The 27,521-nt window shown below is 41.4% G+C and overlaps 1 protein-coding gene across 1 annotated transcript in view; it reads left to right on the top strand.

Moving 5' to 3' along the window:
• The window catches only part of dlg2 (discs, large homolog 2), a gene marked incomplete at both ends in the record, with an annotated part of 233,690 nt that overhangs the window by 5,729 nt on the left and 200,440 nt on the right, over window positions 1-27,521 (top strand). The gene's annotated exons all lie outside the window — the stretch shown is intronic.

Here is a 27,521-nt window from a genome sequence, read left to right as displayed (position 1 = left end):
GGCCATCAGAGTTGGGCTGCTGAAATACACTCACTGCATTTAATAATTGCTGTATGTAATGCAGCACAATAACTGGTCTTATGTTAATATGAATGTCTGGTAAAATGTACATACCCAGTCTTTCACAGAGCACTGTATACCACAGTAAAGCAGAAAGCACATGAGCACATTATATATGGGCCTCAGTAGCATTTCAATCAGGAGAGACTTTTATTACATAGATAGAACTTTATTTGCATTGTTCTAACAAAGTGATTGCACATTGTATTTGTTTTTTGTCTGATGGAGCAATCTGGTTTACTTGAGAGTGATTGCAATTTTCTTTATTCTATTTGAAAAAGCACAGATGGAGGAGTCACAAAATGTTGTTATTTCAATAATAGTTCAACATGGACCATTTTGTTACAATGTTGTTGGGGCGGTGAGGCATAAACATTTTTCTTCCTCCAAAGTGGGGCGTGACAGAAAAGGTTTGAGAACCACTGCTCTACCCTAATGTTCTGGTGGTTAAAGGTCAGATCTCTAGCAATTAAATAGTTTTTCTGTCATCTTTCCATTTTGCCAAAGCATTTAGTTATCCGTAGTTCAGAGTTCAAAGGTGTGGCATAAAAGTAAATAAAAGTAAACATTATTTTCAGAAGTTTAGGCTTTCCGGTTGCAGAGGTGGACTGGCTGGGATGTTTCCTGCACCCTTAGAAACGTTTCCTCAATTGATTCACTTGGTTTTATGATAAATGACAACGCCCAATTACTTTGTGTTTTAATCTACAGACCTTAAAAAATCTGAATCTGGTCTTATTCAGGAATCTCTTATATTTTAGCTTTCATTACTCCTTGTTTTAATACAGTCTTGATTTTAGGTCACTTCAGCAAACATGTATGCTGCCCGTCTGGTTCTTCTTTTACTATGGATTTTATGGACATAGTGAAATCTTGTAATCTTACTCAGTCAGTTCAATCAGGAGAGACAAGTCAGATGAAGAAAAGATAATAGTTTATTATTAATAGATGATAAAGTCTTGACAGAGTCTTTGGTGCTTGGACTCTACAGGGAGATTTGTAATGGAGGGGCATCTGCTCTGAGCAGCAGAAGATAAACCCCCCGTGGAGTCCAGACACTGGTGGTGGTGGTGGTGATGGCTGATGATGGAATGATGAGTTGATGAATCTGATGACTATTGGGTGGAGATGGGGAGGTGGAGGGGTGTGTAACAGCAGCATGAACGTACTGAAGGTAGAGACACAATCATATTTAAAGAGACAGCAGCAAGATGATTGGCTAACCATGTCATTGTTTCATTGTGCTATTGGATAGAAGAGACCAGCTGATCTAAACAGCTGATATCATGACTGACAGCCTCGAACAATGACAGCAGGGAAATAATGAGTGTGCATGAGGAGTGATTGAAAGATGTATGAGAAATGAACTACAGGCGTATAGTCTTCCTGACTGAACTTATGCTCGAGCTTCATTTGAAGGTCCCACTAACTCACAGGAACACACTCTGGACATCGTTCTCTCCTTTCTGAACGTGTTGATCCTGGAGAAACTATCTGATATGTTTCTGCCTCAAAGCTAATATTTAAAGGCCCTCCTTCCATCACCTGCTCCACAGTGTGTCCTCAGTACCAACTCAGCTGACAGTTTTCATAAGGCTTCCACCACTGCATCTACACAGAACAGTAACCAAAAAACACATATGTCTACAGATCAGGTTCCACAATTGGCATACCAATGGCGAGTATTTGGCACAAATGTCCACCTGAAAATAGACCTATTTCACCATGCAATTTGACAAAGAAAACAAAAATATAAATTCTAAATGTTATCCTTTTAATTTGTTATTGATGGTCATCTATAGTGGTTATTTGCTTAAAAATCAAGCAATTCAAATGATTAGGAAATGAATGATAGTATTTCATTTATATTTTTGCATTGATTAAACATTTTTTAGGGGGTATTTATGAAGGCAAATCACTGTTAAAATCCGAGAGCGCAAATGAGATCCATGCGAGTGCGGAAATCAAACAGCCGTGCGCGTATTTTACTTTGACGAGCGCTTTTACATCACTCCGTGAGCAAAATTCACTCTCGCGCGAGCAAAAGTCGGTCGCGAAACTTTAACCGGCTCGCTCGCGAAACTTTAATCTGCTCGCTCGCAAGTCTTTTACCTGTATCTCTACATCTAATTGGTCACAATCCTTGTCTGTGGATAGACCGGATATCACTCTGACACAGACGTCAGGGGGAGATTTTCAGATTGCACTACAGGTCAGGGGCAAATAATGTACATTTTACTGCACGGGTACTTTTACTTTCTGCACTTAAAGTACATTTTGCTGATAATAACATACTTGACTAAGGTTTTGGTTGCAGGTATTTTACTCGTAGTGGATTATTGTTTCATCAGTATGGTATTAGTACGTTTACTGCAGTGAGGATCTGAATACTTTTTCATCCACTAACTACTTTTCAGTGGTTTAAGTTGGGTTAATAAACAAACAGTGGTCCCTAATCTTGGCTCCAGATCTTTGAGCAGGTCCCTATTCCTCGTACGTGGTTGAACTAAGTCGATCAAATGTCCTATTATCCAGCTTAAATTAACTCGATGATTGACATCAGGCTATCTCGGTTCCTCAAAGGCTGATCCGCGCTCAAACAGTCTCGTTAATTTGAACCAGATGTCAGACAACAGGATCGTTGCGCGTGTCCGTCCTACTTCAAAAGGGGGAAGCGTCGATCACCGAAACCATGATTTTCTAACAGTACAACGGCAAATAAACGCAAAGAAAGAGCCTCTTTTTACTCCGCTGACGAGCAGGAGATGATCATGAACGCATATGAGGAATTCAAGACCATAATCATGGCGAAATCTAACGCTGCGAGGGCTAGACGAGAAGCATGGCAAAATATCGCAGACTTCGTTAAATGCGCAAGTGTTGGGAAAACGTATAGGCTAATTTTAAGTGCCTCATCACCTCAATCAATCAGATGATATTTCTTTAAATGTGCTGCTGGCAGTAGGCTTAATGGAACGCATCATCCAATGAGATCTATAGCGAAAATAATTATATCAACTCTTTCAGAATAAGTAGATAAAAACAAGCCCAAAGAGTATCTAACTGATACGAATTAATAGATACTTATGAGGATATATGTAGGTGTATGCGCTTATGTATCATGTACTATATATATATATATGTGTGTATATACATGTATGTGTAGATTACCATATAGAATAGGAGTTTGAATATGTGTGTGTGAATCTGTGTATGGGCGGATCAGTGTGTATTATTCATAATAAGCAGTAAAAATAAATTGTGTGTAATTCTCTATTCTTATCATGAGTCCACCTTAATCATGTTCTACAACAATGATATCTATGGTGTACTAATGATACTGTCATATCATTATGAGTGCTTTCAACCATCATGTAGTTCAACCAGCCATCAAGAGGACACGGGAGCAAGTAAAAACTAAGCACACAAACATTATTCAGAATGGTGATCAATACAACATGTGCCATGGTAATGTAATGAACACATCCAGAAGTTTCTTAAGCGCCAAATAAACTTTATGAACAGCACGGCATGCAGCGGCTTTCCCGATGTTCTCCGCGTCACCGACACTGTACAAACATGAACCACTCTCAAAACAGCGCGAGGCTGTGATACAGTCCGTGAGACAGTAGATGGCGTGTGGTGTTCAATGTACGGCTCGAGAAGGTCTTTAAATAAATGATTCCTTGTCGGCAGAATCGATAGCGCTCGTACAGGAAGTCATCATGATGTGATAACGGATCTTGGCGATCTCGAAGAACTCTCTCCCTATAAAACGATGATCTGACTAATATCGCTTCCTCATCGATGGATCTCTGAGGAAGGGAGCTGACACTTGTTTCCGGGGGAGTGGCAGTTTATCCAGCGGATCTAGCTCAAGCCTGCTCTGGAGCAGGTTCAGGCTTATGGATGTGTTGCTATGGTGATTTTTCCAAACTTGCTTCGAGGAACCGAAAAGCCTCACTTATGTAATCTCATCCTGGAAATTATCCGGCTAACTCAGTTAGCCACGTACGAGGAATAGGGCCCTGGTCCAAATTGTTGCTCATATTATATACAACTACATTATATCTCTTCTGTAAACACAACAGTATGATTAAATATGATCGCATCATGTTTTAATCAATTAAGATCAAAGAGTTTCTTTGAGCTTTTTATCACAAGAGGTTTGACTATCAAACACACATTGTCTGTAATAGAATGATGGAGTGAATTTAAACCAATCTGAGCAACTTGACTTTAAACTATTGTATTTAACAACGCTATTAACATAATTTGTATTTCATCAGCGTCTACAGTCTGAAAAGTTTACAAAACCTGTCAGACAAATGTAAAACATCCTGAGATGTAGTGGAGTAAAGTAGTGTTTAGTGGCAGATTGAAAACCACCTCTAACAGACCTGCCGTCTGCGTCAGAGTGATATCCGGTTCATCCAAAGACGAGGATTGTAACCAATTAGATGTAGCGAGCAGTTAAAAGACTCGCGAGTGAGCAGAATAAAGTTTCGCGAGCGAGCAGGTTTAAGCTTCGCGAGCGACTTTTGCTTGCGCGAGAGTGAATTTTGCTCGCGGAGTGATGTAAAAGTGCTTGTGAAAGTAAAATACGCGCACGGCTGTTTGATTTTCGCACGCGCATGGATCTCATTTGCGCTCTCGGATTTTGACAGTGATTTTCCTTCATAGTATTAGTGATATTAATGATGATTTTAATGATGTATTATAAGCTGCTTACAGCTAGTGGAAGTTATCATAATTTATCACTTAATATCTATTTTATATTGATGTTAAAATATCTCCCTCAAACAACTGTATTTATTCAAGTTTCTCTCCAAAAACAATTTTACAAGATTACATTTGAACACATCCTGATAACTTTGTAATTTATCTTCTCTTAATATTCATTTTTTGAGTTTGAAGCTTCGTTATGAGCAGGACTGTGCGAGGCAGAGACTAGTGATGTGGTTACTCTGAGCAGCATGTACATGAATGAATTACAATGTGATAGGTCTACGTGTCTGATTAAGTTAGTTGTTCCAACATGTTGCTATGCTGTTAGCTCCGTCATTTAACTAAGCAGGACTTTGCTCCAGCTATCGTTAACTGACTAACGTGCGCTCTGTTGTCGATTTAAACTGATTTGTTGTTCACAATGTAGCATTCTCAGGGATTGGCTACTAAAAAGGCTGAAGGCAATCTCACGATCGCACTTTTTACTGAATATTGGCTCCTAAATAGAGAGCACATTTATTTTTCACTTGCCCTGTCAGAAAACAGAGCGAGGCCTTCCAGTTGCCCCAACACAGAATTGACTGTGTTTTGCAGGCAAAAGCATTTTTATCGAGCCCTGCCATAAAGCAAGCGCACTAGCGTCTCCTTTAACCCCGCCTCCCAGCCTTTGAGCCCTTGACTCATTGAAATGAACGGAGGAAGGAAAGTAACTCAGGATGAAGTTGAAATTTCACTGTTTCGCCACTATGTCAAATTTGCTTCAAAGCAAGGTGCTGTTGTACAATTAGTTTTTGGTGAGAAACTTGAATAAATCCAGTTGTTTGAAGGAGAGGTTTTCACAGCAATACAAAATAGATATTGGAGATGAATTATGGCTTGTCTAAAGTCTCAGTCAGTGGCATCTTATGAATCCTTTCTCAAAAGCTTTTAATTAATTCCATCATGTTTTATCTGTTTTATTATGATTGTTATTGTTTTAATCTTATTGTTGATTATTTTATTCCATTTCATTTTTATTTTATTTGTCTGAATCATTTGCCTCTTGTAAATGTTAAATAGACTGTACTTGTATAGTTCTTTTCTAGTCTTCCGACCACTCAAAGCACTTTAACACTACATGTCATCATTCACCCATTCACACCCATTCACACACTGATGGGAGGGGCTACCATGCAAGATGCCACCTGGCCATCAGGACTAACTAACATTCATATCCATTTATACACCACTGGAGCAGCCTGCGGGAGCAACTTGGCTCTCTTCAGGAGTTTGACTGACAGGATCATCAGTGATTCTCTTTTGGTTGTTCTGTATCACTGGCACCTATAAACAGTACTCTAAAACGCCTTGATGTGTAGAAGAAGACATTTTGACAATTAGTACATATAACCAAAATGATTTTGACCCAAACATTGGTACTCATGTATAGAACTAGCCGACAAATAAATACACCAGCAAAACGGGGAAACACAATAACCCCCATACTTAAAACAGAGTTACTTTAAATCTAGACTGATCACTGAGGGGTACTAATAATATAAAACTAGTGTTTTTATTTTGAATAAAAGAAAGATTGTCATTCATGGACTCAGTTATCCCTCACAGAGGTCATCCGAACTTGTTTGGCAGTACTTTAGATATTAGGTTTTACATAATATGTAGGCTAGCAGCTGTCTGGCTTACTCCTCTGTGACATTCAGCGTTTAACAGAATTTATTTGGCTCACGCTAATATTTTGTTGTCATTTAAATTTGTTATATTCTTCTGCCAAGATATTTCATTCATGTGGTCCTGATAACTTGTACTTTAAATCCAGTGCTAAATAATCAATGCTCAGAGCTCATTGTAGCACTGAACACTGTGTCTACATAAAGACATTGGCCATTTGTCATTACGCATACTGTTCACTAATGAAAGGACACTTTTTCAAGTTCACACAAATGAGAACCAACGTAAAATCATTTGAATAAATGGAAATGTAACTTGTGTAGTCTATATGCTGTGGTATTTGTGATGTTCCTTTCATCATCATCCTTTCAGGCATTTGCAGTTGATAGTTGACAAACAGCCTCACCTTTATCCATAATTTTCCATCATGTTGCTGAATCCAGAATGCTTCTACACATTACTTTTCAGATGCTTTGGTGTCATGATTATCCGTTCAGCATAACTTGATAGTTTCCTCCATTTTGCTTTGACAAACTGAGCAACAATAGCTTGCTTGTGCGATCGGCATGCAATAGATCAGAGTGGCCGTGCCATTAATGGATGTGCCTCAGAAGGTACTCTGGTCTTAATGGTCTATATTATAAGCCTGACTTTAGAGTGCACATGCAGACAGTGGTCAAGCTATAGGGTTCTGTTCAGGTGCTGTCGGTCAACCTCATGATCTCCACATCAGTTGAAGGCTCTGACAACCGTCCACAGTGAGGGTTTGGAATTGTCATTTCCTAAACCTTCCCCAACCACTGGGCCCCAGTAATAGATTCCCTTATTATGTGTATTGGTGACCGAGACTTAAGGGCAGGCGGCAAACTCTGGTTCTGTCAAGTGAAGCCAATGAAAAAGTGTCTTAAAACCCACATTCTCTCCGCTGACCAGCAAGGGGAAGTCTATGAAAAAATGACCCTTCTTCTCACTTGATTTGAGTAACATTGTAAACATGAAAAACAAAACCATAAATAATGGTCCATTTAGAGTCAAATAGACCATAAAGCGGACTATGCTTTAGGGCGGGCTTACTGTGATTGACAGGTATCTACCAGAGCCGTATACGGCGTCTCTACATCACTTCTTCGTGTTCCAAACATGGTCACTTCCATTCACTGGTTGCAAGAAACCAAGATAGCAACAGCCGTAATCTAAGATGGCGACGGCCAAATCTTCGAGCTCGAGGCTTCAAAACCACAAACCACAAACCAATGAGTGACGTCACGATGACTATATGTCCACTTCTTATATACAGTCTGTGCTTCAGCAACGTTCTCAAATCTGGCTAACCTGGTATCACAGCGTGTGGACAAATAGATCTTTGTAGAGCTACTGGAGTTTGGCACAGTCACGCTGTTCAAGTTGAAATATGTCTAATTTACTACAACAGTAATAATTGACCGCATTGTATTTGGTCTACGGGTTATCTAAACTTGTATTTACATTTACATCACTGCTCATTCAGTCAGAGCAAAATCAAATCATTTTCCTAAAAGAGAAATAAACTGCAACTAACGATTATTTTAATAATCGATTAATCTGTCGATATATTTTTTCGATTAATCGATGAATCAGATAAAAAAACAAAAAAGCATTAATTTCCAACCCTTTATTCAAAAACAGAACTGACAGTGCAAATTCACAGTGCAAAAAATCTTCAGAAAGTGCACAAACAGGTTGCAAAACGGAACAAAAGTAGGATTCTGTAGTGACTTACCCTGCTGTTGAACTCCCTTCCTCCTCATCAAGGACTCCAACATGTTTACGTTTTAGGTGCTGAATCATCACCGTGGTGCTCCCGTGCCATGCCATGTCGCTTTTGCATATCTTGCAATTAACACACTTTTTCGATTTATTTAGTGTGAAATGCTCCCACACCTTGAATGACTTAGGTCGTACTGATTTCTCGGCCTCCGCCATGTGTTTCAGAACAACGTAACGTGTCTCTCCGATGGTCTTTCCTCTACCTCCGCTCTGCTCTTTTTTTTGTTTTTTTTTGCTCCGCGCTCAACTCAACTTTTTTTTTTTATACTGAAACATCTCCGAGACTTATTGAGTGGCGTAATAGTCGCGCGACACAACGACTCGATAATGAAATTCGTTGCCAACTCTTTTAATAATCGAATTTTATCGATTTTATCGATTCGTTGTTGCAGCCCTACTCACATGCAAACCTAGATTTGTTCTTGTATTCCCAACAGTATGTTCAACATCCAAAAATGAGACTGCTGTCAAAGGTCAAACATCACGTTGTTCTGCAACAAGCAAAACTTCAAGCTACTGATAGTCCACCATCCAGTGTTTTTCACTGAAGTGGCATTGTCTCTCTTGTATACAATCAGCATTGCTATCAGTCTCATACTTGCATGGCTCTGTATCACTGAGGCTTTCTTTGTTGCCTCCTTTGTTGCCTCCTGAGTGATGAGTTGGATGACTTGGTCAGTCGACTCACTGCAGATCACAGGGCAGCTGGGACTGAAGTAGCAGCTGAGCTACATGGTGCAAGGTACAAGTGAGCCAGATACAGTAAAGTCCATCAGTGGTCTGCCTGTGTAACCCAAGACGCAGACTGTGTCACTGTTTCAGTGAGGACGTCTCTTTGCTCTCTGCTTTGCTGTGTAATATATGGTCAGGCTGAAGAGGGGGGGTAACATGCGCCAGATAGTGGCTCTGCTTAAGTACTGCATGGGCTTCCCGAAAACCAAGTTCCCACTACACCACTTTCAAAACAGTCAGATAGCGGTCCTGTTCATACACAACTGGCTGATTGTGATTGGGAGTCTTGAGGTCGTTGTGGTTTTCACACTACATGACTGACTGGAGACAGAGGGTCACACACTACAAGATCTTTTACCAGGAGGAATCCCTGATGAGCAGGTCTGGTCTCTGAACTACGTTTTGTCACCAAAACACACACGAGAAGTGACACAGATGTAACATAGTCCTGCCTGTTGATGTGGTCGGTGGCACATTTGTTCACAATAGTCTCCACAACAACACAAAATCATATTTTCCCCATTTCTTTAGGGTGATGACGTCATCAAAATATTACAACAGACATTCTAAGCATCATTTGAAAACTTCAAAGCTTTGAATGTAAAAATAATGACATTCGGTTCAGACCTCTCCATAACGTTAACTACTTTCATGGAACGCACAGTAAAGTTGTGGTGAGCAGACCTATGGAGAAAGGACATCCACGGAGAAGAGACGGCAAACTGGTTGGGATGCCGCTTCACCACAAACATCTGTAAATGCACAGTAGGGCGCACATTCTATTCTTTGCTTAGATTTTTTAGTTTTAGTTTTTTAGTAATGATAGTAAGTTAGTTAAAATTGCCTTCATTCTAGTATAGGAAAATACAATAGTTGATAATCCCTTCAATCATTGATATATGATCAGATTGCCAATCGGTTCAAGCCTACTGACTCACAGTACACACTACACATGCATTATACATCTATTCTAGGAAAGCTATTGGGACACAGATTCTGTTAACACTTACAAAACCACAAATAACCAACTCTGCATATATAAACAAACCTTTTGTCTGTTCATTTAATTCTATTCCTTCACACAAATGTATTCAGCTTCCCTGCCTGCTCCTCTGTTTCAAATCAGGGTGACAATTCAAAATACATATTTTCTAAATAATAAATATTAACTGTGTGGACAAACTCCATTAGGACTCGTTTTTCATTTTTGTGTGGATTACATTTTATAATCTTTCCCTCATTTGAACGCTTACATAATATCCTGCAACAGATGTTCTCCAGGAACACGCTCATATCTTTCACTGTTGTGCACTAAAAATGTTCCAACTTCCATTGTCCACAAGCTGTCATTACGAAGTCATACTTATTATGATTTATCATTCACCAATATAGTGTGCCTCTTAGTTAACTAATGTCATTCATCAGAAACCAATAGTTCTTATCAGAATTTATAAAGTTGTAGTGAGAGAAAGCAGTTACACAGATTTGCTTAATGTTTGAGTTACAGTGTTGTAATTGTCTAATGACAACTCCATTTTCATGGCTTCTTGATATTTTTTTCTTTATCATTGCAAGGCTTTGTTAGTGTGAAGGCAGAGTTTTTAAACACACATTACTACTCACTTCAAAGTAAGATGGACCCTAGATGTCTTATCAGTTCCTTTGAAACAATAGGTCTATGCAATCAAACAGTCACAACTCTGCAATGATATAAATGCCTCCTGAAATAGATGTAATCATCTTACAAAGCATTAGGTGCTGTCTAATCTGGCCAGTGGCGTGGGCGCTCCAGCTAAACCCCATCACTACAGAGTGGATCCGTGTGTGGATTAACCCATTCATCATCCCCACTACTTCTCAATCACTCATCTGCACAGTTGAAGGATTTACGTATGTGCTTCCAGCTCTTGCTTCATTCTTCCTTCGATTCCCAGTGCTTTCAAGGTTCTAATATTTTCCTCACAGATTCTTCATTCTCAATCCTGAAGATGAGGATCAGTGTCTTTTTAACATGCTGTGAATTGCAACATGCCCATATTAATTTAAATATGTTTGTTTGAAATGCATGTTGGTTCTGATACTCCCACTAATACAGTCACCACCACTGAAGTTCCCTTGAAAGAGACCCTTAACCCCAACCACTCCAGTGGAGCTCAGTGGCCAGCAGGTCAGACTGTGGTTGTACTGGGCAGCTTCCAGGTGTGAATGTGTGACTGTGTTAATGTGACTAGGCCACTCCTGAAAAGAGAGCATTGTTCATCTTGCGCCATCATTGGGTCAAAATTTGAATTTGTCCAGTACTTTGCTTTATGAATAACATGCCTGCAATACTAATGACATTCCCCTTAGGGATCAAACAAGTCAACCTCTGTCTTCTTCTATTCCCATCAGCCTCAGCTGGACTTATTGGTTAGTGCTAGTTAGAAAATATTAGCATGCTAACAAGCTAAGCTAAGATGAGAACACAATAGAATTGTACCTGTTAATCATCAGCATTGTCATGGCGAGCATGCTGGCATAAGCATTTAGCTTATAGCACTGCTGTGCCTAAGGCCGTGTTCAGACCTACTTTAGCTCTGCAAAAAAAGTTGAACCTGGCTCAACTTTTGCGGGAATGCAACACAACATCTAGCAAGATCAAATATGTGCAAGCGCAAATTCCTTTTCAATTACTTTGTATGTGAACATTTTATTACTGTTGATCATTACGACGAACTCTTCCTTGAACTTAATACATATATTTGCTTTTGGACTTTCCTCTATCAGACCAATTATGAATTCTGTCAAGATTAAAAGATGTATCATGGTTATCACAGACAACACACTGACTAAAGCTTTGTTTATGCGAGCCTCCGCAGAAGGCATGTGAGCTCCGAGTTTGTATGTAATGTACTCTCTGCGCTGTGCGCTGCATTATTCTCCGAAACGCCAGAGGGCGTACAAACAAACAAACAAACTGTGAAGAATCAAAAAGACGAGTGTAACTCAGAGGGAGATATGCCCGTAGTCTGTTGGTGAAATGGGCAAAACGCCATTAACCACCCTCCACAATGCCAAGAAGGGATTGTAATTATCTTTAAACTCATCTCCATGGACTACTTTATTGCATTTATTCAAGCCCTGTAAAAAAAAAAAAAAAAAAAAAAAAAAAATCAAGTATTGCATGCATTATAAAGAAATGAAGGTTGAATATCCTGTAAACTATTTGACCCAGTAATGTACCCAGTAATATGTGTAAAATATGATAACTGCACAAAATATATGCTTTTCCTGCACGTCCTCTCCGCCTGTCTGCACGTCTCAGCAGCGCTGGGGCCATCGAGAATTGGCCCAAAAGAGGCGGGTCTATGAAGCAGTTTAGCCAATTGCTGATTACAGATATAAATGGGTGACATACAATTTAGCCAATCAGCATCCTCAAATAGATTCAGCTTGGGGCCAAACGAATTTGTATGAATTGTATGTCACTCAAGCTGCGCGTTCTCGTCAGGAGAAGTCTCTACAGGTGAGCGCCAGCGCGCGCACTACTCCAAGACCCGTTTGGGAGGAGAACTTTGGCGGAGATTCTGCAGGCCAAAGAGCTGATCCCAGATCAGCCTGACCTCACAATCAGACTAGCGGGAAAGGGAAGCAGTACATGCGAAGCTTCTCTACTAGCTGTACACCAGACAGGTTTGGCTAGCTGGATGCAGTCATGCTAATAACTTATTTTGCTTTATAAAACAACGGGCACAGATCCAGCATGGACAGTGAGGGAGTGAGGGATGAGGAGGTAAGGAAACATGAGAACACCGGGGCACACATGGAGAACTCTGTCAAGCTACATATTAGGCAAAGTGAACATCTTTTCTTCTACATAGTTGTCCTCAGTCTCATGTGCTTAACTTGGTCATGGAGGCATCAACATTTAATTGAGATGGTAAATTAACAGTTAAAACTCATCATAGCTTAATTTAACACCACTATTCCTAATTACACTTCATGTTTACTTCTCCTGATCTTTACCTCCCATAACAAGGTCCAGAGGGGCATCTCAATAAACATGTTCTATTATATTAGTATATGTTTTATATTATACTGAATATTATTATATGATATATATATATATATATATATATATATACACACACACACACACACACAGTTGTGTGAAAAAGTGTTTGCCCCCTTCCTGATTTCTTTGCATGTTTGTCACACTTAAATGTTTCAGATCATCAAACAAATTTAAATATTAGACAAAGATAACACAAAATGCAATTTTTAAATGAAGGTTTTTATTATTAAGGGGGAAAAAAAAAACCCTACATGGCCCTGTGTGAAAAAGTGATTGCCCCCTAAACCTAATAACTGGTTGGGCCACCCTTAGCAGCAACAACTGCAATCAAGCGTTTGCGATAACTGGCAATGAGTCTTTTACAGCGCTGTAGAGGAATTTTGGCCCACTCATCTTTGCAGAATTGTTGTAATTCAGCCACATTGGACGGTTTTCGAGCATGAACCGCCTTTTTAAGGTCATGCCACAGCATCTCAATCGGATTCAGGTCGGGACTTTGACTAGGCCACTCCAAAGTCTTCATTTTGTTTTTCTTAAGCCATTCAGAGGTGGACTTGCTGGTGTGTTTTGGATCATTGTCCTGCTGCAGAACCCAAGTGCGCTTCAGCTTGAGGTCACGAACAGATGGCCGGACATTCTCCTTCAGGATTTTTTGGTAGACAGCAGAATTCATGGTTCCATTTACCACAGCAAGTCTTCCAGGTCCTGAAGCAGCAAAACAGCCCCAAACCATCACACTACCACCACCATATTTTACTGTTGGTATGATGTTCCTTTTCTGAAATGCCGTGTTACTTGTACGCCAGATGTAATGGGACATACACCTTCCAAAAAGTTCAACTTTTGTCTCGTCAGTCCAGTAGTAGGAGTATTTTCCCAAAAGTCTTGGGGATCATCAAGATGTTTTCTGGCAAAACTGAGATGAGCCTTTATGTTCTTTTTGCTCAGCAGTGGTTTTTGTCTTGGAACTCTGCCATGCAGGCCATTTTTGCCCAGTCTCTTTCTTATGGTGGAGTCATGAACACTGACCTTAATTGAGGCAAGTGAGGCCTGCAGTTCTTCGGATGTTGTTCTGGGGTCTTTTGTGACCTCTTGGATGAGTCGTCGCTGCGCTCTTGGGGTAATTCTGGTCGGCCGGCCACTCCTGGGAAGGTTCACCACTGTTCCATGTTTTCGCCATTTGTGGATAATGGCTCTCACTGTGGTTTGCTGGAGTCCCAAAGCTTTAGAAATGGCTTTGTAACCTTTTCCAGACTGATAGAGCTCAATTACTTTGTTTCTCATTTGTTCCTGAATTTCTTTGGATCGCAGCATGATGTCTAGCTTTTGAGGATCTTTTGGTCTACCTCACTTTGTCAGGCAGGTCCTATTTAAGTGATTTGTTGATTGAGAACAGGTGTGGCAGTAATCAGGCCTGGGTGTGGCTAGAGAAATAGAACTCAGCTTTCCAAAGATGTGATAAACTACAGTTAATTTATGTTTTAACAGGGGGGGGGGGGGGGGCAATCATTTTTTCACACAGGGCCATGTAGGTTTGGATTTTTTTCCCCCCTTAATAATAAAAACCTTCATTTAAAAACTGCATTTTGTGTTTACTTGTGTTATCTTTGTCTAATATTTAAATTTGTTTGATGATCTGAAACATTTAAGTGTGACAAACATGCAAAAAAATAAGAAATCAGGAAGGGGGCAAACACTTTTTCACACAACTGTGTATATATATATACATATATATATATTTATATATATATATATATATATATATATATATATATATATTAGTGCTGGGCAAGTTAACGCTTTATTAATTAATGGTGTCAATTAACGAAGTAAATTTTTTTATTATTAAGCGGACATTTTTAACACAAGAACGGGCAGCGAGCGGTGAACAGCTATTTGTGTGGCGACACTTCCTGCTGCTGCTGCGGCGCTCTCCCCCACCCCGGTGACACGCCCGGTCCAGAACCCCCCTTCACTTCGTCACCGTCGGTCCCTCCTGTCTCTCACACGTGTCTCGTTACACGATCAAATGTGACAATATCAAAATACATATTGTCGTGTTTTTAAATAAACATAAGCACGTGAGAACAAACTGCACTTAACTGCAACTCTTTATTAGCATAACTTCCTCATGCAGGTTACTGTCACGGGATAGACTACAGGTTCCATGCTTCACCTACATTCCCCTGGGTCCTAAGTCCCTCTATCTACAGCTTCTCTATGTACCAACGTACATTTATAACAAATACCACACATGTTACTGTAATCAGCGTTGCATATGTCTGATCAAAATACCAAAAACAGCAAAAAATAAATTATTAATTTCAATTATTCTTTTAGAGTTTTTAGTTTTTTTGTTTGGAATATGTATAATAAGCATATCATTTAGTTACCGCTACTGAGAATTTAACAAACATAAAAACATGACGTAGGTTTGCCATTTTCAAAGTGTATTTCAAATTGCATCTTTTACACACATGAAGATAAAGTTGTGAACACCGGCTGATTATCTATTATCAGAATCATAACTGTATTTTAACTGCTACTGTGTAAAGGGAATAATGCTGTTAAAAAGAACCTGATTTGTTTAAAGTGTTTGCAAACCAAATGTTATTGCACTTTTGTCCATATAGCAGTACTTTTAAAATAAAAGTGCACAATACACTACTTTTGAATCCATTATTGAACTTTGCGCATAACAATGCGATTAATCACAAAAAAATCATGCGATTAAAAATTGTAATCGTTGCCCAGGATTAATATATATATATATATATATATATATTAGGGCTGCAACTAACGATTATTTTAATAATCGATAAATCTGTCGATTATTTGTTCGATTAATCGATGAATCGGATAAAAAAAACAAAAAAGCATTCATTTCCAACCCTTTAATCAAAAACAGAGCTGACAGTGCACATTCACAGAGCAACACATCTTCACAAAGTGCACAAACAGGTTGCTCGAACATCCCTGAGCTGTTAAAGTCATTATTTAAAAAAATAAGTGGACTAATATCAGGAGTGGGGTTCAGCGGGTTTACCCACGCCTCTCAGTGAAGGGTAGACACGCGCTGATCCATCAGTGTGGCGCGTGCAGCCCCGGACATCCCCGGACGTCTAAAGGTGCGTTCACACCAAACGCGTTGAACGAGGCGCGATTACATACAAAGTCTATGTACAGACGCGATGGCGCGATAGCGCGGCGCGTTTGGCGCGTCAAAACGCGGAAACGCCGAAACGCAGAAGTTGAAATATTTGAACTTCTGCGAAAAAATCGCGTGACGCTCCAGCGCGATAGCCAATCAGCGTTGAGTTGCTCTCCCCGTCATCAGTGAAGTCCTGCCGTTGCTAAATCAGAAAATAAATGCTGTAGCCGCCATGTTCACCCAGAGCTCTACGATCCCTCATATCAGTAGAGACCGGACCAAACTATGTGTAGACATGTGTGTGTGTAAAATGTGTGTGTATTTACGTCTATATGACGTTATCATGAGTGTTGATGGAGCTGCTATAATTTTAGCATAGCCTAGCACCGATCGATCCGAGCTTCATTGATAAAACAAGTACAAATCGGCATCATTACGTAGTTATTTCGGAGTCCCTTTTTGTCGGTTTATTGCCGTTAAATCACAGCCAAGTCAGTTTATTGTGTGTTCATACAGCTGTAGTAAACAGCCGACGTGTGGCTCGCTAGACACAGTGAGCTCGATGAAATCCACGGAGCTCCTCCAGACTATGTTATGTACCAGACATGACGGCGTTTAGTTCCCCGTGATATCTGGGACTTCCACAACACGTACTGAGCAGAAATAGAGGCTATTTTTCTACGGTTGATGGCGGACAGTTGAACAGCTTTCAGGCCGATAAGCCACGCCCCCTTTTCGCCGCGTCCAGCGCGATGGACGCGATGCACGCGAATGAACACAAATAGTCCCCGGCGATGCCGGCGGCACGATGGACACGATGAACGCGATTCGCGCTGCGTTCATCGCGTTTGGTGTGAACGCACCTTAAGGGCATCACAGACCTATTGTTGCTCAATCTCGTGAGGCTGAACGCCACTTGTCCCTCTAAAGGTGTGTTCACACCAAAGGCGATGAACGCGGCGCGAATCGCGTTCATCGCGTCATTCGCGCCGCCGGTATCGCCGGGGACTATTTGTGTTCATTTGCGTGCATCGCGCTGGACGCGCCGGAGAGGGGGCGCGGCTTATCGGCCTGAAAGCCGTTCAACTGTCCGCGATCAACCATAGAAAAATCACCTCTATTTCTGCTCAGTACGTGTTGTGAAAGTCCCAGATATCACGAACAGTTGAACGGCTTTCAGGCCGATAAACCGCGGCGCGTCCAGCGCGATGCACGCGGATGAACACAAATAGTCCCCGGCGATACTGGCCGCGTTCATCGCGTTTGGTGTTCACACACCTTTGGTTCACACACCACGCACCAAACACCACACGCGGTGAAGAGGTGTGTTCACACCAAACGCGATCGCCGGGGACTATTTGTGTTCATTCGATACCTGCGGCGCGAATGACGCGGAAATAATACAAATCGCGTAAATCAACTTCCGGTGTCGTCATGGCAACGTTTATACGCCGGTCAGCGTCAGCTACAGAACCGGAGTCTTGTTCCGTTATTCCGAGCTGCTGTGAACACTCTAACATCTCCGCCACTTATTGAGTGGCGTAATAATCGTGCGACACAACAAATCGATAATGAAATTCGTTGCCAACTCTTTTAATAATCGATTTTTATCGATTCGTTGTTGCAGCCCTAATATATATACACACTGTATATATATATATATATTATACTGAATTCCCTGTGAGGGTGACAAAAATATGATGTCCTGACGTGTTTATCAAAGTGTTATTTACTGCTTTTTTTCATGTTGGAATAAATGTTAAATAATGAACTGCAAAGTATGCGTGTTTGATACTTTAATGTTTTTGCATTAAATCATACTGGGATGTTTGCTGAAATTGATAGGATGGCCCTACCTAGAAAATGTTCCACAAGCCGCCACTGTAGTATATATATATATATAGTTACGGTTGGTTATACTGTACCCAAGAGCTGAGACAGACGGCAGAGTAGGTGAAGTAATGGGTTTTAATAGGTAATGGTTGGGGTGGGGGGGGCAGGGGAAGGGAGGCAGCTGATAGCTGGAGGACAGATTGGCTGAGGAACGGGCTTGAGACTTGTAGAGCAGGGGGAAAATGCAGGTAGGGAGGTGAGGCGGCGTGAGTGGCGGTGGCTGGGCTGCGACGTAGGCACGGACATCTTTAGACACAGGAAAAAGAGGTTCATCGTAAATTAAAAAATACCTGTGCCCACACAACACAATATCTCTCTCAGTACAGTTTCAGGTGTATTTATTTCACTCATCTGCTACTGTATGCAACATCTTTGCTCGAGTTTGACATTAGATGTAGTTGAAGCTCCAGTAGAGGGAGCCAGAAGACTGGGTTTACTGTTTATTTCATCTTCTGCTCAACATTCTGCTTTTGTCAGGAAGGATTAAAGAAAGAAAGTGTCCCTACTACACATTAAAACTGTTTTTGTAAATGGTCTGTATTAGCTTTGAGTGGTTCATTGTCCACATCGCTGAAATGGCAGCAACTCTGAAGCAGTTCTTACTGATGAAAGTGTGAGGCAGACATGGGGTTTAAGTTGTATAATGTGACATACCTGCAAACTTGTCACTTTTCGGCGAAATTCGCCATTTTGAATCAAAATATGTCATCCACATGAATCAAGTAGATCTGTAGAAATTTTTTTTGGGGGGGGGGGGGGGTCTCAGATTGGAGTGAGACAAGGAGAAAGGGTGATGCCGTGATCTTCGCAATAAAACATCTTTGATGTGACGTGTCGAGTCTTAACGCCAATCAGCGTTAAGATGTCTACACCGTCTTCATTTCTCTCCAACTTAAGGCTAACGTCCACTGCATGCGAAACTTTGTGGACTGTTAACGTTCGTCATTATCGCGAAATAGAAGGAAAAAAAACCTAACGTGATGAAACATGCAACCCCCCGTGGTCCGGTTCTGTTCACGCGGTCACTCATTAACGTTAAACCGGAACACCGGCTGATCTGGTTGCAGGTTGTTTTTTTTAACTCAAAGTAGAACGAAGCGAATTTTGTGGTCATAATTTCTTTTATGACCACAAAAAATGAGGCCCAGGTTACTGATAAGATGATGTGGTCAAAGAGCTTAAGGAAGAGGAGGCTATTTGTGTAGCGCAGCTTGACGCAGGGCTGAGATGTAAGTGGAGCTGGGCCTGGCTAAAGGTGGAGGTCAAAACGTGAAGGGGGTGCAGTAGCGACAGCTTGTTTTACTGCCTTTCTTGTTTTTATTGTGGCACATTACTGCCTGTGCCAAAGCACACTGACTGTAATCCCGCGGGCTTAATCATACTAATAATAACTGTACATTTCTGTACGAACCTCATTCTGAGCTTCATGTTAAGATACAGTTAATCTATGGGGCTTTTATTTTGAAAGGGAGGGACTGGGTGGGTGAGAGAGGGGGAGAGGAGACATATTCATAATGTTTGACACACAAACACAGAGGTTATTAAATGGCAGGCTTCATCACAAGTATTCCAGTTAGGATTCACTCTGTGGGGCTTTTATTTTGAAATGGGAGGGGGGGGGGGGGGGGGGGGGGGGGGCAGAGTGAGTGAGTGAGTGAGACAGGCAGACAGACAGAGAGAGAGAGAAAGACAGACAGACAGACAGTGTGTGTAGAGAGACAGACAGAGAGAGCCTGCGTGCGTGTGTGTAACTGGTTGCCATGGTGAGGATGCACCTGGTGTTAGAGGCAGACTGATTAAGAAACGTGACAGAAACAGTGATTTTGAACAAAGCTCTGCCTCCTTTTAACAAAAAGCAGGAGTCTGAGTACCAAAATATGGATACCGTGAGAAAGATAAGACTCTGGCGAACGCGCTGATGTGTTTTTTATGTTTGTGGTGTTAAAAATGTGAGCTCCAGAGCAATATACAAAAGTGTGTACCGTCTGCTTTCTTTGAGAAATGTCAGATTTAACATGGAGTCTAATGCAGCAGAAAGCTGGGTTTCCTGTCAATTAAGGTCTGTAGTGCAAAATGTGTAAATGTGCTGGATTCCACAGTCATTTCTCTAGACCAGCACACGATTAGCTAACTTTTTTGCAAAAAATAATGCATGAAGAGTGAAAATTGTGGGACTTGTGGGAATATTTTCCTGCTCCACTCCACTCTGACAATTATGCCCTCACTCTAGCCCTTAACAAGCTGCACAATACACACCCATTATAAAATCTGAAATGGACCCAAAATGTTCCTGAAACTTAATCTGCGACTTCATGAAAACTGCACTAGCTATCAAAATGTCCATTTGGCTCAATAACGTCCAGCGTTTTGTCTACGTTTTAAACTTTAAATCATTTTTCTACGTTAAAGTATGGCTTGTCAATATGGGTCCAAAGTTCAGTGTTTTTTTTGCTCTCTTCACGCCGAAACCCCATTCAAGTCAATGGGGTGACTTTGCTCCGTTTTTCGGGATTTTCGGAAAAACTGCTGGGCGAATCTCTTATAAAAGTCACAGCACACCATTCCCGATCGGGCCGCACGTTTGGATATACTTTTCGCGCCGCTGTTGGCAATGCTGTGTGAGAAGAAGCGTGCCAAAATAAAGATTATTATTATTATTATTATTAAGCCCGCAGGATTACAGTCAGTGTGCTTTGGCACAGCTTTGTGCCACAAAGCCACACTGAATAAATTAGTTTTTTGCTTAAAGTAAATGATGTCACGGTCAGGCTCTGTGGCAGACCAGTCTCAGAGGCGGCTGAAAGTCAATTTAGAGACAGTTGCACGGCACACAAGCTAAGAGCTGATCATCCTGCAGCCGGCTGCCCTTGGGGAGGGTGTATAGTGTTGAAAGGCTGAAACACCCAATGACACAAGGGAACATTACTGACGATGTTTTCTGGGCCCAACTGTCCCAAAATTCTACAATCTAAACCAGATCGAGTTACACCCCACACTAGCCGGAAAACCCCCACTTGTCGATCGTCAACTACTCAAAACAAGGTTAATTTCCTGGAAGTGCCCACTACCTTGGCACAAGGGATAGACAAACATCATGTCCTGTGTTTTTTGATTCCGTTGTCTTATCACTTAATTTTCTTCTTAGAGTACAACAGAATGCTACATTTTAAAGCTCATATTTAAAATAAAATTGTCCCGGGGGAGCTTGCCCCCGCACCCCCCGACAGGGTTTCGGGTGCTTGTCACCTTTTTCACCTCTTATGAGTTTACAGGTATATGTGAACATTCTTTATGTCATACTAGATTTTGTGCATCTGGCGTACTGCGTGATCATCATAGCAAGAACTGATGTAGCTCTCAGTACTATTATAGTCGGCACTGTCAGGTCATTAAGACACCCACACACTTAGCTGACCCTGCTGCAGCTGACTGTGCTTTACCTCAGCCTCGTGACTGACCTCACAGGAAATTGCAGCCCCACACGCACAAGAGCTACGGTATGAGTTACTCTTTTCAGACTCCCATTATGCTTGGGGCAGTGAGTAGGCATGGAATTAACATGAAGCTGTGGGTTATGATTCATCAATTACTGTGTTCTTCTAATGCAGTTCCACTGCTGAATCTCATTTGGTCCTTATAAACATAGCACAAAAAGTAAGGACATTAGTGTTTGATAGATTATTTTTTTGTTGTAAAAATGCTTCTTGGCAATAAATCTTATACTGTTGGAAAGCCTGTTAAGTTCCCTTTAAACGGTGCCACATTTGTAAGGAACATACATTTGTGGGATGAGCAGCAGAGCTGAGTATGTGGGTTGCGCCCATGAAAAATGTGCCAAATCTTCTCTGCCAATGTCAAACAGCTTATTCTGCTGTTGCTATTGACTCTTGTTTGGTGGATTGGATAATTGAAGTCTGAAGAAACAAGATGTATTGGCAATTTAACAATTTATTCAATTAACAAACAGGAGCCTCAGTAGCGTGTGGAAGAACCATACACAGCCACAACAGCCTGGCTCCTCCTCCTCATGCTGGTCACCAGCCTGCTCACACACTGCTGTGGGATGGCATCCCATTCTTCAAAAAGCATTTGTCACAAGTCAGCCAACGTGGTTGTGTTGGTCACTCTGGCATGAACAGCACGCCCAAGCTGATCCCACAAGTGTTCAATGGGGTTGAGGTCAGGACTGCTGGCAGGCCATTCCATCCTCTCTGATAAACCCCACTCTGTTGGCATTGGCAGAGAAGATGCAGTTTATCAGCCTTTTTCATTAGCGGATGTATGCAGTTAATGTCAAAGCCAGTGTGTGATAAAAAGGTTGAGGTTGTATAGAATAGAGATGAGATGGAAGGATAATTTCATATCATGTTTATAGTGACTCGAAATTATCATGTTTAACAGTCTTATTTGAACAATACCGTAATTCATGGTATTGTTAAAATGATCTGAAATGTTTCAAAGAGTACTGAAATACACAGTTACATTAGTACTCACTCACTCTCTCACACACGCACACACACACACACACACACAAACACAGACACACACACACACACACACACACTCTCTCTTCTGTGTTGCATTTAAGTAGTTCCAATCAGCCCAACAATTGACACAAATACATAAGAGTCTAGAATCTAAGTAAACCTACATTGCTGAATAGTGGGTCCGCCTTAAAGTCCAGTCAACCTAAAGGCCTTAAATTGTTTCTAGATTCAGGGCTAACGCTCTTCACTTTAATCCTGAAATCTGAAGGTGGCAAGCAAAACATGGGAACTTGGCTTGGTTCTTGAGGAGTTATAACAATTGTTCAGTTGTAATGATCGCAAAAGTCTGCCTGTGTGTACAGCAGTGGCGGGCCGTGGATTTTATACCTGGGCCTTCACTGCTGTTCTACACTACTAATAACCTCATTATGACGTCACAGCTACGGGTTATTATTTGTTTCGTGTAAAAGCCGCATATTCACATAACACTGCAACATTTGACAAATGAAATAAAATGTTACATGAAGTTCAACACCTAGCATACAAAACACGAAATGCAGAGTGCAGATACATGAATACGAGCATGACGGGACGCTGCGTCATTAACGGACAATATAGTCCAAATCAATGTAACACAATGACAAACTCACAAGAGCAGTCGCATATATTCGTATGACAACAAAGCAACAAATCAATCCAGCAGACCTGCAGCGGATCCACGCATTCCACCACACGAGTACGATCCATTCAAATATTATTCATAAAAACGCCACGATAGACAAATGAACAGTAGTAACAGTAGAGGTAAACAAACGAACTTCACTTACCAAATGCTGTCTATCCTCCTTTCTTTGTTGACAAAGAGTTTAATCCCAGTACATCAGTTCCAGTAAGAAGTCCTTCTCCATTCATCGATGCCAGTCGAGCCTCCACAGTTGTATTTCGCCGGTCGTCGTCGGTCTTACGCCGCCGGTCGGTGGTCGTCTTCGGCCGTGGACCGGCGAAGGGCGGGCCGCGGTTGTGGAGCTGTTTCCCTGCGAACGTGGTCGTTGAGTTGTAGATCCACTCGAGTCTCTCCAAAAGTACCGACGCTCAGTTAAAATGAAACACATTCCCAGCCATAACATGTGCAACGCTTCTCCGACGCTGCAGACAAATCCTTTTCCTGGCTGGGTCAGGGCTGCTAGCTGTGGGGTCATTTTTTACTATGTCCAGTTTGTTCAGAAATGTCCTTCTTGAGAAAAGTGTTCCCAGTAACTCCGCCACTAAATCCGTTTCTCCTCCTTCCGCCATTTCATATTAAAAAAACAAAGCTAGGTAAAATGTCTTTCAAATATTTCCACTTGAACTCTGTCTGCTACAACCAAAGCTCTGCTAGCAAGCATTATGTTTCGCGGGCACATAGTCACGTGCCCGCCCACTGACCAATCACAGCACACTCTGCACCTTGCAGCAGAGAGGCATCTGGACTCTGAGCTGCAGTAATGCTGACGTCACTGTAGGCCTGCAAACCGCTCTGGTGCGTCCATGAATCTCAAACTAAAGATCTGATTGGTTGAAGACTCTGTCAATCAACACTATCGTCCCCATTCAACTTAAACTGCACATGGAAGCACTGGGTGAGTCTGCAGGCTGGGGCCTCTCTTCTTACCTAGAGACACAGAGGTGAAATCTGATTGGATAAAAGCTCTACTTAAAACAAGCTGCACTGGAAGCAGAGCAACTGAGGAGCACAGTAGCTGTGCAATGAGAAAATAAGATAATAGGAAAAATATTTTTATAAATTATAATACACATAACAAAAAATGAAATGTATTTAAGAAAAAATATTAAATTATAAAATAGCTATAACTTTGTGATTCTGTTTAGGCCAGCAGAGAAGGCTTTGCAGGCCCTGACGGCCCGCCACTGGTGTACAGCAAATGTGAATGGGGAACCTGTGGGTTATGTTCCTTCACCTATATAAAGTAATGTTATTAGTTGCCTGTAATTATAACACAGGATATTAATAGGATCCATTATTGTTATTGTTAGATTTTTTAGTTGACCTGGTTTGCATAAATTGTGTTGGGGGGTAAGTGACACGAGGGAAGATTGTGCGCGCAGACTGGAGGAAGCAAGCTACGTTCAGTGGACTCAGGAGAGCACAGTTTGCCGCCAATTGCTCAGCCACGGATGCGAAGCAAGCGTTTCAGGGATTACTAGACTGGAGTCTTCACTGGGAACGGCACAGAGGGCCACCATCGGGACGAGCTGTGAGGTAGTGCGGGTTCGGTGGACAAAGGGACCGCGGCGTCCCGCCACGCTTCCGCCGGTTATTGACTTTGCCTCGGGGATTGTTCTTGTCATCGGACTGTTTTTCGTTACTTTAAGGAACTTTCTGAACTAATGGGACTCGGGGTTTGGGTGATCGTTGTTGTAAATGTTTAGTTTATTGTGCCGGAGTACGGCGGGAGCCTCACGGTTATTTTGGTTTTGTTGTTCGTATACCTAATTCATTTTGATTTACATTAATATATTGTGTTACATTTACCTGGCAGTGTGGTTTCTTTGGCGTCTGGTGTGGTCTATCCTTATAGGGAATAATAGAGAGATCATTTCAGCGTGGTTTTGTACCCTCCACCATGTTATTCAGGCAGATATAGACTCTGTAAACCTACCAATTCAGATCCGCCCGTGCCCTTAATTTTAGCGTATGTACTTTTCCCTTTTTAGGTTCATATAATTAGGTGAATTGTTACACAGTGACACTTAGTCTAAACGAGGGGTAATCAATTCAAATTCAGTCCATTTAGAGAGAATTCACTCAGACAAAGGTCCAGAACATCACAATAATGTCTAACTTGTGCTGTGATTTAGTACCATATATATTGGAGTAGCCAACAGTTGTATTAACGTCTCTATGTAGTCAACAAGTGACAGTCTAATCAAATTAAGAAAGTTCAATTGAATAATATCTCAACAATATTTATTGTCCGTTTTCAAATTGAACTGGATGAATTATAAATAATACATAATCTAATAATAAATCAATGTTCTTCTCTCATTTCAAGTAAAATAAGGGATGCATTTAAGAATAAATGAAATAACCAAAAGCTTTTGAAAAATGTGACTCTTAAAATAATTGGCCTACAGCTTCAAATTGAGTCCATTCAGGTGTGAAGTGATGTCAACCAAGAAAACCACGATATATTCTTCTCATCTTCTAAAAAGAGAAATATGTGTGCAGGGACTTTATGTGTGGTTATCAAACCACTTGTTTCAGCTCTATTCCTCTCTGTTAATATCATTGTTGGGCAGTTAATTAATGTTAGAATTCTGATCATACTGGGCTGTACCTTCATTTCAGATGTGAGTGGGTGCGTTTGCTCAAAAGAGTGGTTCTTTGTCTCATAGTGTGGCTTCACATCACCGCTTTTAATAATCGCTACAGTCTCTGAACATATGAGACGTACTGTTTTGAACTGCCTGTGGGAAGAATTAACATAAAAGATTCTGTCCTCTTTTCTCTTTTTGGAGCAAGTCATGTGAAATAGCTTCTCTGACTCGCGTACTTCTCCGACTGTTGAGACTCTCTCCCCGTCTTCCCTTGTCTGTGTATATCACACTGAGTTGCTACACCTATCAGAATACACATATTTGATTGGCTGAGTAGCATCACGTGAGAGAGTTTACAATGCATGTAATTGGTCGGTGGGTTTGAACGCTGAATGAGTACCGTAATGCCGTGTTCACACCAAACGCGATGAACGCAGCGCGAACCGCGTTAATCGCGTCATTCGCGCCGCTGCTCCTGCCGGGGACTATTTGTGTTCATTCGCGTGAATCTCGCTGGACACGCCGGAGAGGGGGCGCGGCTTATTGCCCTGAAAGCCGTTCAACTTTCTGCCATCAACCTTGGAAAAAATAACCTGTATTTCTGCCTAGTACGTGTTGTGGAAGTCACAGATATCACGGGAAACTAAACGGCGTCATATCTGGTTCATAACATAGTCCAGAGGAGCTCCGTGGATTTCATCGAGCTGTATTCACTGTGTCTAGCAAGCCACACGTCGGCTGTTTACGACAGCTGTATGAACACAAAATAAACTGATTTGGCTGTGATTTAACGGCAATAAACCGACAAAAAGGGACTCCAAAATAACTACGTAATGATGTCGATTTGTACTTGTTTTCTCAATGGAGATCGGATCGACCGGTGCTAGGCTATGCTAACATTGTAGCAGCTCCATCAACACTCACAATAACGTCATATAGAAATATATGACACTGCCGTATTTACGTATTTGTCTATTTCATTGTTTGCACCATATGGTTTACACACACGCATGTATACACATAGTTTGGTCCAGTCTCTACTGATATGAGGTTTCGTAGAGCTCTGGGTGAATACAGACGGCTACAGTATTTGTTTCCTGATTCAACAACGGCAGGAAGTCAGTGATGACAGGAGAAACATCTCAACGCTGATAGGCTATCGCGCCACAGCGTCACACGATTTTTCGCAGAAGTTGAAATATTTCAAAATCCATCGTGCGGGCGTGCGTGTGCGCGCACGCATTGGGGTGGAACTCTGCCGTACGCGATACAGAGAGCAGAGGAGAATTGTAAACGCGCGACCACAGAAAATGACATGCCGTCGTGTAAATATGATAAATAACATAAGGCTGTTTAGTTTGTTTAATAAAAGAACACGGTGTAGACCTGTTCTATAGGAAAGGAACCTTAAATGACTCCTGTTGTGATCTGCCGCTATATAGAAAATAAAGTTTAACAAAACTAACTCGACCTTCAAGGGGGGGCGGAGGTTGCCGTTGGGGGGGAGGGGCGCCCCCCTAATATAATGGTAGGGGAAACACTGCAGTGGGTGAACTTAGGCTCAGACCTGGGGGTGAGGTTACACTCATGATGGTCTTCAGTGCTGAGTCACATTTAGCTGCAT

Source organism: Pholis gunnellus, assembly GCF_910591455.1.
Source record: "Pholis gunnellus genome assembly, chromosome: 13".
Lineage (NCBI taxonomy): Eukaryota > Metazoa > Chordata > Actinopteri > Perciformes > Pholidae > Pholis > Pholis gunnellus.
The sequence above is the reverse complement of the archived record's forward strand: the minus strand, read 5'-3'. Positions and strand labels throughout refer to the sequence as shown.